This window comes from Solanum dulcamara, chromosome 3, assembly GCF_947179165.1.
Source record: "Solanum dulcamara chromosome 3, daSolDulc1.2, whole genome shotgun sequence".
Classification (NCBI taxonomy): Eukaryota; Viridiplantae; Streptophyta; class Magnoliopsida; order Solanales; family Solanaceae; genus Solanum; species Solanum dulcamara.
The window spans coordinates 33,669,798-33,684,562 of record NC_077239.1 but is presented as its reverse complement, the minus strand read 5'-3'; positions in this window follow the sequence as shown (position 1 = coordinate 33,684,562).

The window sequence follows — 14,765 nt, the reverse complement described above, 5'->3', positions numbered from 1 at the left end:
CGTAACACTTCTTTCCTTGAGTCCCGGGCCAGGATATGTTCTCGTGCATAGTTCACTGCATTATTCACTGAGTCCCTCAATAGAGGGACAGGATACGTGTATAAATATATGATGATGTGTTGTAATAAGGTTGTGATGGCACTAGGGCCATGATGGTTTTACAGAGATGATTTTACAGAGATGATTCACCAGACCCCCGAAAGGGCCGGCTATATGATTTATATATGTTATTATGTTATGGCAGCCTTGTCGGCTTGCGTGCCCTGTCATGTTGTGATACAAACGAAAAGGGCTACAGTTTATGAAAATGTTATCGCCCAGTGGGGCTCTATTACATGATATTGTCTTATTTATGATTCAATGTGACCTCAGCTAATAGATATATATACGGGGGGTCCAGGTCGGACCCCAGTCGCGGCCTACGGGGTTGGATCATGACAGAAGTGGTATCAGAGCAGTTCGTCCTTGGAGTGTCTGTAGACCGTGTCTAATAGAGTCTTGGTTATCGATGTGTTGCGCGCCACATCTATAAACAGGAAGCTATAGGACATTTAGGATGTTACCTTTCTTCTACATCTGAGATCGTGCTTTAGATCTGAGTCATAGGAAAAAATTCCTTATACTATCCTTGAATCTTAACAGAAGGACGACACCAACAGAAGAAAGTAATTGATGACAGGGAAAGTTACAAAGCACGCAGGTAAGTAAAGTGAAGGCACGGAAGATATCCGTTTGGTAAGGTAGTGAAGTATTATTTGAAATGTAAAGCTGAAACCTGAAGGGAAAGCAGTCAGGAAGTGCAATAGTTGCAGTTTGAAGTTGGACATATGAGGTAAGTCTAATATTTTTATATTATTGTTGACGTTGAAAGCCCTGTGTGGCTACGATAAAAAAATGACATGGAAAGCCCTGTGCGGCTGTGATATGATATGTAAATATATATGCTGGCCCTATGAGGCATTGTTGGTATTTTCTGCATGCAGGTTTTGGGATAAGTAAGAAATGTAGAAGAAACTCTGCCGAAATTTTCCCAGAACAAGAAAAAGGAAGTAAAGCATAGATTTTTGAGATGTCTGAGGAGTTGATACCAAGTACCCCTACTGTGTTCAACTAAAGCTGTAAGAGGTACCCTTTAGGTGGTCGATAAGGGGCACCCTTTTCACTTGAAGAATTTTATTTCGGAGGAACAAAGGCTTATTTAAGTAGTAAAGTTCAGATTACGGTGTCTCCAGCCGTATTTGTATTGTAGGAATATACACAGAGGGCTCAGAATGAAGGATAAGATGTCCCGCGAATGAGTTTCACTCTTTTGGAAAAAAATACCAAGCCCTCAACTCCTAATTGTAAATTAGATGAGTTGTTCATAACTCGAGGATAAACTCAGAAGGAGACCAGGTAGGTCAAGTACTAAAAAAAAGTACTATGATGTTTAAGAGGTTCTGATTTCTTCCAACAATGGTTGGAAAATGATGTACGATAATGGTTTATAATTTGCCACCGACTAATTGGGGAAAGAACTTCTAATAGAAGCACCTCAAAGAGATGTCAGGAACCAAATATATATACGAGTTAAAAGGGGGATACGTAAGTATGAACTGAACAGTGTGATACGAGTATGCAGGGATAAATTGGAACCACTAGTAAGATGCACTTCGTACGCGTTGCCTAAGTTAAAGGCCTGCATTGAGAACGGAGTAAGAGCATGGGGCTTAAGATATAAAAGAAATGACGCGTATACACAACGTCGCCCCAAAAATAGTGGAATCCTTAAGGGACGAGGATGGAAAACCTAAGGAACAAATGACGTAACTTCTATTCACCCCAAGAAGCAAAGGATATAGGTTGGGACAAAACCACTACTTCGAGAAAACCTAGAATAGTTATCGTCAGAATACTAGCACTACCTAATTGGGATTGGAACAACTACAAGTGCTAAGTAATTCTTGGAAAAAGAAAAAGTAGAAGGTGGCCTTGGACGAGTTGTTCCCTAGGTCACATTGTTCAAGTACTGATTAGTAGATAAGACATTACGTTAGATATGGAAAGGTTCTCGTCGCTTCGTAATTTAATCAAGGCTCCGTACGCGGATAGTCAGATTATAAACATGAAGATAAACGAAGACATGATGCGGTACCAAATAGATTGGTGAAAGGAATTGGACAAAAATTTAGACTAGACATAGAGACGTAGAACAAAGTACAAACAGAGGAAAGTGCGGGTACCCCCTAAAGGGGGGAAGTTAATGAGAAAATGGAAAAGGTAGGAGGAGGCAATTGATATAGCAATAAATGTGAGATATACGTCTAAACTTCGATAAGATATCTTGCTAAACCAAGTTGAAGAGCTCCGGAAGTTACCAATAATTTGATGGAAGCCGGAATGCTACATAAGGTAGCGTTAAGAAGTTTGTGATGAGACCCTGAACAACATAACACTAGAAGGTGGTTGCGGATAAAAACACAAAAAAAATGTAACCATGGAAGGATATCGAATAACTCAAGAGACACTACGAAGGATAATAACAACATGCTAGACCAAAAAGGCAAAATGTTGGCTATAGAGTTGGTCGCAAATGATGTTGCGATAAATGTATAACCAAGGACAAAGGAATAGAAAGCCTCCTGTGGTAGAAAATGAGAAGAACACAAAATGAATAAAGGATAGGGGAGCTCATATGTCAAATTCCTTTAAAGCTATGCCAGCTAATAATAGCCAAAACTCAAAATGGCTCCAGAGGTTACTATATGAAAGAACTTTAGCGCTACTCAGTAGCCCACCCTAATGAATGGGTGCGTACAGAAAGGGGGGGAATACAATAGGGGAAGTTAAACCAAACTGACCAAAAAGGGACATGGTCATAGCGGAACTAAAGGTCTACGCCGATACTGGTCGCAAGATAACAAAGGAAGGACAGGGCAAAACATAAAGACTCGCGAGACAACACCAAGGTAAATCTTGGGCTAAATTGAGTGCCCGCACATCATAGAAAGGATTATAGTGAAACGATACACGAAGACTTCCCAGGAAGGTCACCCATCCCAATATTACTCTCGCCCCAGCACGCTTAACTTCAAAATTCTGATGGAACTTAATGCGTTAGTGCTGGTGTGATCCCGCGAGATGGAAGAATCTGAACTAGTGATGGAGAAACGATATGAGATTATGTACCGAGAGTATTATAAGATACGTTAAGGCAATTGTAACAAGGGTTTAAGCAAAATAAGAAGGATTAGCTAATTACTAATTGACGACGCACTTGAATGCCATAGTTCTTCAACATAGAACCAGTTAACGAGTGGAAAACCACAGAATAACTATGTAGGCTAGTTAAAGTTCTAAAGAAAGTCGAGAAAAACTATACGAAGCTAAGGATTCCCAAATTATCAACGTCACCACGCACTTATTCTAAACTTCTCAAGAGTAGGGTGCTATGCGGGTTATTGCGAGAAGGCTAACGAATCAGCCCATTTGCTTTCAAGCAAGACCACCTATGCAACTTGAATGAGGTGAAGTTATATAACAAGGAAGTAGTAAGATTCCGTGAAGTTCCCCAGCTAATATTTCAGATAGAGGAACTTCAAATATGGTTAACGTTTGGACCTCAGTCCAAGAAGAGGCTGGGAGCACAGACAGACCTTCATACCGCATTTATCTCGGGCTTCTGAATAGACTGAGCATACTATCAACTGCTAGAAAATATATTGCGAGCTTATGAGGTTGGCTTTAAGTGTAGCTAGGACTATCGTCCATCAATTATTAGGTTTGCCTACGAGAAGGGCTACCATTTCAGTGTCCAAATGACCCCTACAAGATGTTGTAAGGAAGCGCCTATAGGTCCCCCTGATGGGAAAAAGACTAAGCTGGTAGGCCAAACAGGATTAAGCAAACTATTGACTAAAAGCCCAAAGTCGGGAGGAATGATATACAGATAATCGACGTCGACATGCAGAGTTCAAGTTGATGATTGGATGTTCATAATGGGGTCACCTAGAAAAGGAGCTTGACCCAGAATATGTTAGACTGTATCAGGTTGCGCGTAAGGTGGGCAACGCGGCTGGTAAGTTGAGCTTACCACTTGATTTGGAGACCATACGCCCAGCCTATCAGATATAGATATTTCGCGAATGTACTAGCGATCCACCCATAGTATGTCTTATAAATGAAGTCCATGAGATGGAAGAGTTATCCTATGAGGAGAAACTTATTTCCATCTTCGATTGGCAAATTAGAAGGTTGCGAACTGAAGATGTGCCTTCCGTCAAGGTATTGTGGCAAAATCTAAACTAGAAAAGGGGATGACCTAAGAAATTAAAAAGAGGACATAAAACACCAGGTAAACAGGTAACCCCAACTCCTGAAACTCGTATACTAAGTACTTCGATGGAAATATGTGTAAGGAAATAGAAACGAATCCCCCGATGGTCTGTATAAGTTCTAAAGGAAGTTTTGTTTAACATTCGGGGACGAATGTTCTAAAGGGGGGAAGGATGTTACACCTCACCCTTTTAAACTCGGAATGTTTCATAAGTTCCTTGGACATTACCATATGAACCGGATATGCTACGACACTATCAAATGACTCCAACGAAGGGAGGATGTGATACCCCGTAGTAGAGAAGGTTGAAAGGGGAATTATATAAGAATCCGGAAGGAATAGGAGGCCAAGTAATGAGTTGTAGGACTCGACTTATCTACACAAGCTACTAATTTAGAAATCTTACATACGTGAGTTACTTGATTACATACCAAACTTATGTAGCACGGATTACATAGGCTCTTAAAATAAGACGAGATTACGAACCTACGAGAGGGAGCAAAAACTAGTTTCTAAACTTACGAAAGTGAAGCAAGCAGGTGACAAGCAGGCAGGTGAATCACCTACTTGGGATGGACCCCACGCTGCCACGTGGCAGTTTTGTGTTGGAAGCTTGGACGAGGTGTCACCCTAGGAGGCTGCCATGTGTCACCCTAGGGGGCTGCCACGTGTCACATCCTAAGGAGGTGTATATATACATGTTGGCTGACTCTTTAAATCATTTTCCATTCATAAACATCAGCCAAATGAGAGGAAAAACGTGAAGAACCAAAAGGAACAAGGCAGCAACATTTTTGAAGAATTAAAGGTGAGTTCTTCAATTTTCCTCCGTAAATTAATTATCTACAATGTTTTTCAACCATGTGGGGGTGTATACATGTGTCTTAGGATGCCTAAGGAACCATGGTTGCAGTTTACACTTGGAAAGAAATAAGAGAAAGTTGAAGGAGAAAACGTTAAGAACTAATTAACCAACCCGTTTTTGGAAGGGACTGTTGTTAGTAATATGGGTATAACTTCTTGTGTACAATTTCGTTTCGAATGATTTAATATGTTTTGGAAAGGTATTTCAGAGGCCGATAACTTTCGTTCAGACTCAAAAATCCAGTTTTACTTGTAGTAGCTCGAAAAAGGGTGATGAAGTCTAGAGGAGGTACTGCCCAGATTTGGTTTTGGAAATCCTACACGGACAGCTGTGAGTATTTTGGTCATATCTTTTTGTACAAAATTGATGTAGGGATGATTCGACATTGTTTGCGACCCTAAGACACATGTCTATAACTTTCATGAAGGACGTAAATATTGTTTCCCTCCATTACCCCTTCGAAACGAAGCGACAAGGTAAAACAGTAAGCTGTCCAGATTTCACATTTTGGATAGTTTTGGCGAGTTTGACAAGTTTAACATAAGGTAAGGTTTCTTCTTTAAATTTGAGCTTTATGTGTTCTGATGGAGCATGTTACACGCCCTATTGGTGGCTGGAAATATGAAAATGGCTTAGAAATACTTGGCGTTCGGAATAAACTAATTTGTAGTCGTTATAGTTGAATTGTTGTCGAAACAAAGTGTTGTTCTTGTGAGTTGCTCTGCAGGGGTGTGGCTTGTTGTTGCAGGGCCTGAATATGTCCTAATGTGGGTTAGGGTGCTGCTGGTCGAAGCCACATGACCCCTCGTTACGTATAATTAAAGGCGTCACAAAATAAAGGCTAGACGCCCTATTTTGATATCGTATTTTCGAATAAGTCGTTTGGAGTTTATGCTGTATATTGTTGGTATGAATTGCTGCAGGTTGTTGTTGTTGGTTGGCTGTAGGTCTTAGGGACCTAATTGGAAATTCGGATAGGGCACATTATAGGGGAGGTGCTGCCCAATTTTCGTTAACGCCTTAACAAACTAAAGGACTAAGCCGAGGAAACGACTAAGGAAATAGATTCTATTAACATTAAGGCGTAACCTCAGATGCTGAAAAGTTAAGAGTAGTTGATATTCGTATTACTTTATATTGAATAGGTTCAGAAGACGATGAGGTGAGCAGGATAAAGGGTAACTCCCAAGAGGTATGTAAAGCTTTCTCTTGGCATGTTTTGGTATAAGTTCGTACAACTATCTTTCTTTCCTTTTGGCAAGTTTTAGCCTTAAGTGAAGTGTGTGTGGAATGTGGGGATAATTCCATTCCCAAAACTCTAAGTATGCCTCATAACCCATATCCACTGCTTAGTATTGGAATTTCTGCAAGAATTGAGTATTGCCTAGTAAGGCTTCTATGTGTTAAACACTAGTATGTGGAAAGCTATCTCTCATTTCCTTTGATACGTATTTGGTACGAAAGTGAGATTATGATGCCATAATGATTCACCGAGCCCCATGATGGGTCGGGTATGAAATATGTGTATGCAGATCCCATAAAGGAAAGTACAGACCATATATAGTTTATTCTCTTTCTTCTTCTGGCATGTCTTAGTTGTAGGTTAAACATGATATGAGTTCCGGGGTAACTCCATTCTTAGCATCTCTTATTTACGTCTGAATATCGAACTTTTATAATAATCGAACTATTTCCCTGGAAACTTTTATATGTTAAAAAGGTAACAAATGTACAGGCTCCAAGTCTTATAGACTATATGTTAACAAATGTTTTTCTGGTTCCATAAGTGATTTGGCTTTACTTTAGTACATGTCTAGGAGCCCCGAGATTATAATTGAGACAGCCCATAATGGCATTTAGAGGACACTCGAGATGACTACACCGTTACTCAGGTCCTCAAACAAAAGCTTAATTTTCTTATTCTGTCGAGTCTGTGATAATGATTTAAATTGCATATAGTTACTCACTACTCTACTCGTGTATACCATAACACTTCTTTCCTTGAGTCTCGGGCCAGGATATGTTCTCGTGCACAGTTCACTACATTATTCACTTAGTCCCTCAATAGAGGGCCAGGATACGTGTATAAATATATGATGATGTGTTGTAATAAGGTTGTGATGGCACTGGGGCCATGATGGTTTTACAGAGATGATTTTACAGAGATGATTCACCGGACCCCCGAAAGGGCCGGCTATATGATATGACTCGAACATGCATGTTTTTTTAATTCATAAAGTACAGGTACAGGTTTCTGAATTGATATCTTATCCCTTGATTCTCTATCTCAGATATGTTTCCAGTTGTATTATATTATGTTTTACATACTCAGTACACATATCGTACTGACCCCCCTTTCTCGAGGGGGCTGCGTTCATGCCCGCAGGTACAGATACAGATTTTGGGAGTCCGTCAGCTTAGGATTCCATGCAGCTCAGCTGGAAGAGGCTCCATTGTATCGGAGCCTAGTTTTTGATACTGTCCACGGATGTATAGAAATTGTTTTATCCATTCAGGGGTACGGCGGGGGCCTTGTCCCGCCATATGTTGTCATTTATATATTTAGAGGTCTGCAGACATGTATATGTGGGTTGTGTATGTCAGTTTGATTAAGCTGGGTCTACATGATATATGATATATGTTATTATATTATGGCAGCCTTGTCGGCTTGCATGCCCTATCATGTTGTGATACAAACGAAAAGGGCTACAGTTTATGAAAATGTTATCGCCCAGTGGGGCTCTATTACATGATATTGTCTTATTTATGATTCAATGTGACCTCAGCTAATAGATATATGTACGGAGGGTCCAGGTCGGACCCCAGTCGCGGCCTACGGGGTTGGATCGTGACATGGACTTACCTCTTATGTCCACTCAAACTGTACCTATTAACTTTCCTGGCTATTTTTCCTTTCAACTTTGTATGTCAATCGTATTTTGACATCTTATCTAACATATATTTTGTGTGCCTTTGCTTACTTGCGTACTTTGTAACTTCCAATATTATCAGTCACCTTCTTCTATCGATGTTTTCCTTCTGCAGAAAGCATAGGTTAGTATGAGGAATTTCATTCTCTATTACTCGGCTCTATTGCACAATCTTAGATATGAAAGAAAGGTAACATCCTAAATGTCCTGTAACCTCCTGTTTATAGATGTGGTGCATAACACACCGATAAACAAGACTCTACTAGACATGGTCTCTAGACACTCTAAGGACGAACTGCTCTAATACCACTTCTGTCACGACCCAACTTCATAGGTCGTGACTAGTGCCCGATTTGGGCACCCATACATACCCTTAGCCCTAACTAAGTATGTTAGCAGAATAAATAAATGAGGAAATCAAAATAGATCATTAGAGAGCGCACGAAAATACATGTGGCACACGAAGGTCGTTAAGGCCGTCACTGAACACAAGACCAAAACACATATACGGAACCCACAACACAAGTGTACAGACCTCTACAAAATGATAGCATAATCATATAATAGGATAGGGCCCCATCGTATCCTTAACCATTACGAATAAATATACAACAGAAAGGTTAGTGCCAAAATAGGGCTCTGGATAAAGGAGCACTGCCAACCAACAGGGTGGATGTCCTAGGCGAGTGGATCAGCAAACCGAGCATTTGTACCTGCGGGCATGTAACGCAACCCCCGAAGAAAAAGGGTCAGTATGGAAAATGTACTGAATATGTAAAGCACAGACTGTAATAAGTAAAATCATTACCAGAATAGAATGTTCAAAAATGAGCAAAATATCTAAATACCAAAATACTTTTCATAACCACAGATAATGTATGCAGAGAACATATGCCATATCCGGCCCCCTTATGGGACTCGGTGAACAAATCGTGGTCGCTGCCCCGTCATTGGCGCCACAACACATCATAACTCTAGAGTAGGGAATATCTCTGTAACATATTATATCATATTATATGGTCATATCAGATCATATCATATCATTTGTGTACATGGCACATCATAACTCCACAAAACTCATGTACAGGTCGTACCTGCACCCTCACGTCAGGGCATGGCGAACAATACAGGGAAGTACGCATGATAACAAAACCTGACTCGAGCTCGGTGAAGGAAGCATTGAGGCATCCACGAGTGGAGTAGTGAGAAACTATATGCAATATAAAATACAAAACATTTCCAGAGAGTCGATAGAGTAACCCCGATGCCAAGTCACATAAGAGAAATTGAGCGATAATCATAATACATGTCTTTCAGATATCACGATGGTCTATGTCAAAATAGTCTTTCTGAAATTGCTTCCATATTTCAGATATATTATAGGGCTCAATAGAATAATTAAAATAAGCTATCGTTCAAAATCTAGACAAGAATCATATTAAGTACCTTTTGGACGTCACTATGGATTACATCAAAATGGAATTTCTGGAATTATATACTCGTATCAAAGCGCAATAAAACGTCCTTTGGAAACCAAGATTTTGGCCATCCTAGTGGATCTAGGAATATGAACTTCCTTGGGACCATAAAAAAAGTCATATATTTGTTTCATAAAAATCATGCCAAAAGAAAGACTAGGTTTCCATACTTATGTCAAAACATGCCAAGAGAAAGAGTAAGCTTTACATACTTATGCAAAAAAACATGTCAAAAGGAGGAAATGTTAGCTTTACCTACCTCTTACGGATTACTCTTAACATGTTCGCCTTGTCGTCTCTTGAACCTATTTAACATGAAAGTAATTCTAAGGTTAGTGACCTTCGACTTCCCAGCTTAGTTAGTTAAGGAGTTAACAGAAATTGGGCAGCACCTCCCCTATAATATACCCTATCCGAACTTCCAATTACATCCCTAATTACCAAAGCCAACCAACAAGAACAAACTGCAGCAGATATATAATTAATTCACTTCAACATTACACGATACAAACTCCAAACAACTCGCTCAAAATTACGATACCAAAATAGGGTATTTAGTCTCTATTTCATAAAACCTTTAACCCTACGAAATGAAGGGTTGTGTGCTGCAACCAGAAGCATATACACCCCTTTTTGAACACTTTCCATCCCTGCAACACACAATCAAACCACTTGCAAGCGCAGCACAACAACCACAACACACTACTCGACTTCGATTTAACTATAACGACCTTAATCTAGTTTGTTTCTAACGTCAAGCATCCTTGTGCAATTTTTATACTTCCAGCCACATATAAGACATGTAATACACTCCATAACTACACCATAAACTCCAAATTGAAAGGAAAACCCATACCATACCCAAAATTGGCCAAAGCTTGCCAAAACTTGCCTCGGAAGTTCTTCTAGCGCGGCTGAAACATAGTGGCTGTTTGTTGTCCGCTTGGTTCTATTCCAAACCTTAAATTTAACTTATTAAAACCCTGATAAAATGTAAAAACCCTTACCAAAATGTGGGAGAGGATAACCAAGCCATACCTTGCTAAAACTTGCTAAAGCTTGTCTCGGAAGTTCTCTTAACATGCTGAAAATTAGCGGACTGTATGTATCTCTTCCTTGCTTCCCCAAAGTAAAATTTAACATTATTAAATACCGCTATATCACCATAGGATACCTTAAATAATTAATTCACAGAACGGAATCGGAGGGCTTACCTTGTTTTCCTCCAAGCCGTGGCTACCCTCTTCCTCTCTCATTTTTCTCTCTCTTTTTTTTGGCTAAGGAAGCTGAAAATGAGATATTCTTCAGCATAACATACATATATACACCTCCTTAGGAGGTGACACATGGCATCCCCTAGGGGTAATACGTGGCAGCCCCCTAGGGCTCTACCTCAATAATGCGCCCACTCCTTTGCTTCCACGTGGCAGTGTGGGACCCACCTTAAGTAGGTGTGTCACCTACTTGGTCCAAGTAGGTGAATAACCTACTTAGTCTAAGTAGGTGCATCACCTGCTTACTTCCGAGTAGGTGCTACGCCTCCTTTCGTTTCTTCCGTGGGATCGTAATCTCGTCTTACTTTAAGAGCCTATGAAATCCTTGCTATGGAAGCTCAACATGTACTCTTGTAGCTTAAGTTTATAAGACGTCCAAGTTGGTAGCTTACGCAAGTAGATCAGGCCCTACGATTCATTACTAGGCCTCCAACTCCTTTCGTATTCTTATAACCCTATTTCCAATCTTCCTTATTATGGAGTATCTCATTTCCTTTTCTTAGGTTTATTTGATAGCGTGGTAGATTATCCGACTCATATGATGACTTCTAAGAAACTTAAAAGCCTTCCCAGAAACTTAAGAAGCTTAAGAAGCGTTCCAAGGTACCAAAGTATGGGGTGTAACAAATTGGGAAACTAACTACAATGTTGAGCGTGGATAGATTGACCAATTATGGAGCATTAAGTTATCTTCCCGTATTTTAACCAAGCACAACACTTAGGTATATCTCTATCCTAAACACAAATCAGTTCAAGTGATGTGCAAGAAAAGATCATGCTCCTTATATTTCACATTAGATCGCTCTATTCCACTCTCGATTTTAAAAGTAGACAATATATTTAATTCAATGTTTGCCAAACCTCAAAATAGTAAGCACAAAATATAAGAACAAATAATATGGTAACCAAGTATGTTGAATCAAAGTTTACCAAACAATCATCTTCTTAATTACCATAATCCTAGAATGAGAAGTTTAACTCCATATAGATATGGAGAAATTACAAAAAATCATTCAAAGAAAGACGTAAAGATAAATAATAAAGGAGAAGAAAAGAGGAAACCTAAATTCTCTAGCCTAAATGGCGGTTCCTAGCTCTTCCCGGGTAAAAAGTTATGTAATGTCTAATTTTATGTTATAGGTGTGGAAAAAAATTAAAATAAAATAATTGAGTCCAAAATTAATTGGAAAACCCAAAATCCAAAATAATTGGGATGTGCATGCATTACACTATTGCCGAATGTTTGCATTCCTTCTTGTGTAAGTACTGCCAATTGCTACACCATGGCAGTTTGATTGTTTTCCTTTTTGCAAACTTGAATATACATAAATATAATATAATTATGAATTTAATATATTAAGTTGTCTGCTTGATTTCCTTTTTAAATATTTTATATTTAATTTGTTTTGGCTTCAAATTTCTTCATCTTAATGTTAAATTAATCCTACAACTAAAATATACTATTTAACATAATCCATAAATTTATGCTTAAAAGAACCAATAAAAACACTAAATGTGTGGTAAATAATGACCAAACATATGTAATTTTGGTCTCACATCAATACCCCACACTTAAATATTTTCTCGTCCTCAAGCAATCATTAAAGATCATTACCAAAAATATAAAACTAGAAACGCCTCCACTTTGGTTGGTACAAATAATTAGGCCACACAAAAATTTTAAAACATCAAGTACACTTCTCGATCATTATGCAAGATATAGAAATAAACAATAAAATCTCTAATCTCCTAACCTCATGGAAGGACTCTAACTCATCAAATTTAAGCTTGCTTACCTACTCCATCAAAGAAAAGTAATAAAATTACCTATCTATCATGAAACAAGTGCCTTCACAAGAAGAAATAGTCCACACACTCAATTTAAAGAGTTGAATATAAATTAAGGATTTAGCATCAAAGAACAACTCTAACCCACACAAAATAATTCACATGTATGCACAAAGAATCATAGGCTTGCCCATTATGTACATCTCCACTAATTAAACTTATTCGAATAGAATCAAATATGACTTTAACGGGTTGTAATGTAGGCTAGGGGATGGGTAAGAAAACTATATAATAGTGCTTTCACTTCTCTAAACACTTTGAACTTTAATACTTCATCACCCATTATTTTCTTCTATTTATTTTCAAACCTCTGTTCAATAATTATTTCACTAGTAATTTCATCTCATTAAGAGAACGTTTCACTTTTTGTCCCTCCTTTTTTTTTCTTCATGTCTCTGTCACTACTCGATTTCTAAAGTCATGATGGCACCTACTATCAACGCACGAGTAGGTAAGTCTAACTCCACAGTCCAAAATCATAGGCAGCTGACTATCATAAGCAGAAGGAAAGAAGGGAATAATAATAAAATAATAATAATAAAAAAGAAGAATAATAACAATACAACAAGATAACCCCCAAGACCTAGTATCAGTCGATAATCGAGCCACTAGATAAAATAAGGAAGTATAAGGTTTATACATGTTATACCCCGCACTTTTGAACCTCGACATGTATTCCTAATCTTCTTGAAAGTAGCCATGAGACCCTTACCATCCACACACATCAAAAAACTCCAAGGAAAGAAGATTGTGATACCTCGTGAGAAGGAAGGTTAGAAATAGTGTCATACGAATCTGGAAAGAGTTGGAGGCTAAGAAATGAGTCGTAGGACTCGATTTACCAACGTAAGCCACTAAGTTAAGAGTCTTATACACTTAAGTTGTTTAAGGATAAACCAAGCTTACGTAGTACAGATTACATTAGCTCTTAAAATAAAACGAGATTACGAATCCACGAAGAAGAAAAAAAAATTACGCGGGGCAGCCAATGGGAGGGTGACACATGGCAGCACCTAAGAAAGTAGGTGACCCACCTGCTTGGGGTGAAGTATGTGACCCACCTGCTTGGGGGAGGTGGGCCCCACTGCCACGTGGCAGCCCCTCCTTGAAAGGGTGGATCCGTGGCCCAATAAGGGCTTGACACGTTTCACTCTTAGGGGTTGACACGTGTCACTTCCTAAGGGACACTATATATGTATGTTAATGACCCTTAAGTCATTTTGAGTCCAAAAATCAGCCAAGTGATAGAGAGAAACGTGAGAGAAAGAGAGCTCACAAGAGCAGCCACAAATTGGAGGAAATTAAGGTAAGTTCTTCACTTTTTTTCCGTGAATTAATTATCCACGGTGTTCCCTAAGTACGTGGATATGTATATATGTGATTTATGATGTATACGGAACCATAAATTCAGCTTTACGCTTGGAACAAACAAGAGAAAATTGAAAGGAACAATTCTAGGAACAAGAGGAGGGAGCTACGGGCTTGGCCTTTGGAGGTGAGTCTTCGACTTTCGTTCTGTGAATCAATTATTTGAAGTGTACCTCAGCTGTATAATGATTCTTAATAGCTTAAAATCATAATTTGGGGCAGCGAAGAAGTGTCAAAACAGTCCGCTCCATTTTAGCACGGCAAAAGATTTTTGAAGCAAGTTTTAGCTAGTTCTAGCCAATTTCGGGAAAGGTAAGTTCTTCCCCTTTAATTTGAAGTTTATGAGGTTAAATTAGGGTGTATTACACACCTTATGATCTGGTGGAAGTTGGGGAAAAGGTTTGAAAAGTTCAGCGTTCGGAATAAACTAAATTGGAGTCGCTAGAAGTGAATTGTCGTCAAAATAAAGTGTCGTTCTTGTGAGTTGTTGCTGCAGGGGTGTAATGTATTGTTGCAGGGACTAAATACGTTCTAATGTGGGTTAGGGTTCTGATGGTTGAAGCTACGTGACCCCTCTTTGCGTATAATTAAAGGCGTTACAAAATAAAGGCTAGACGCCCTATTGTGATATCGTATTTTTGAATAAGTCGTTTGGAGTTTATGTTATATATATTGTTGGTGTAAATT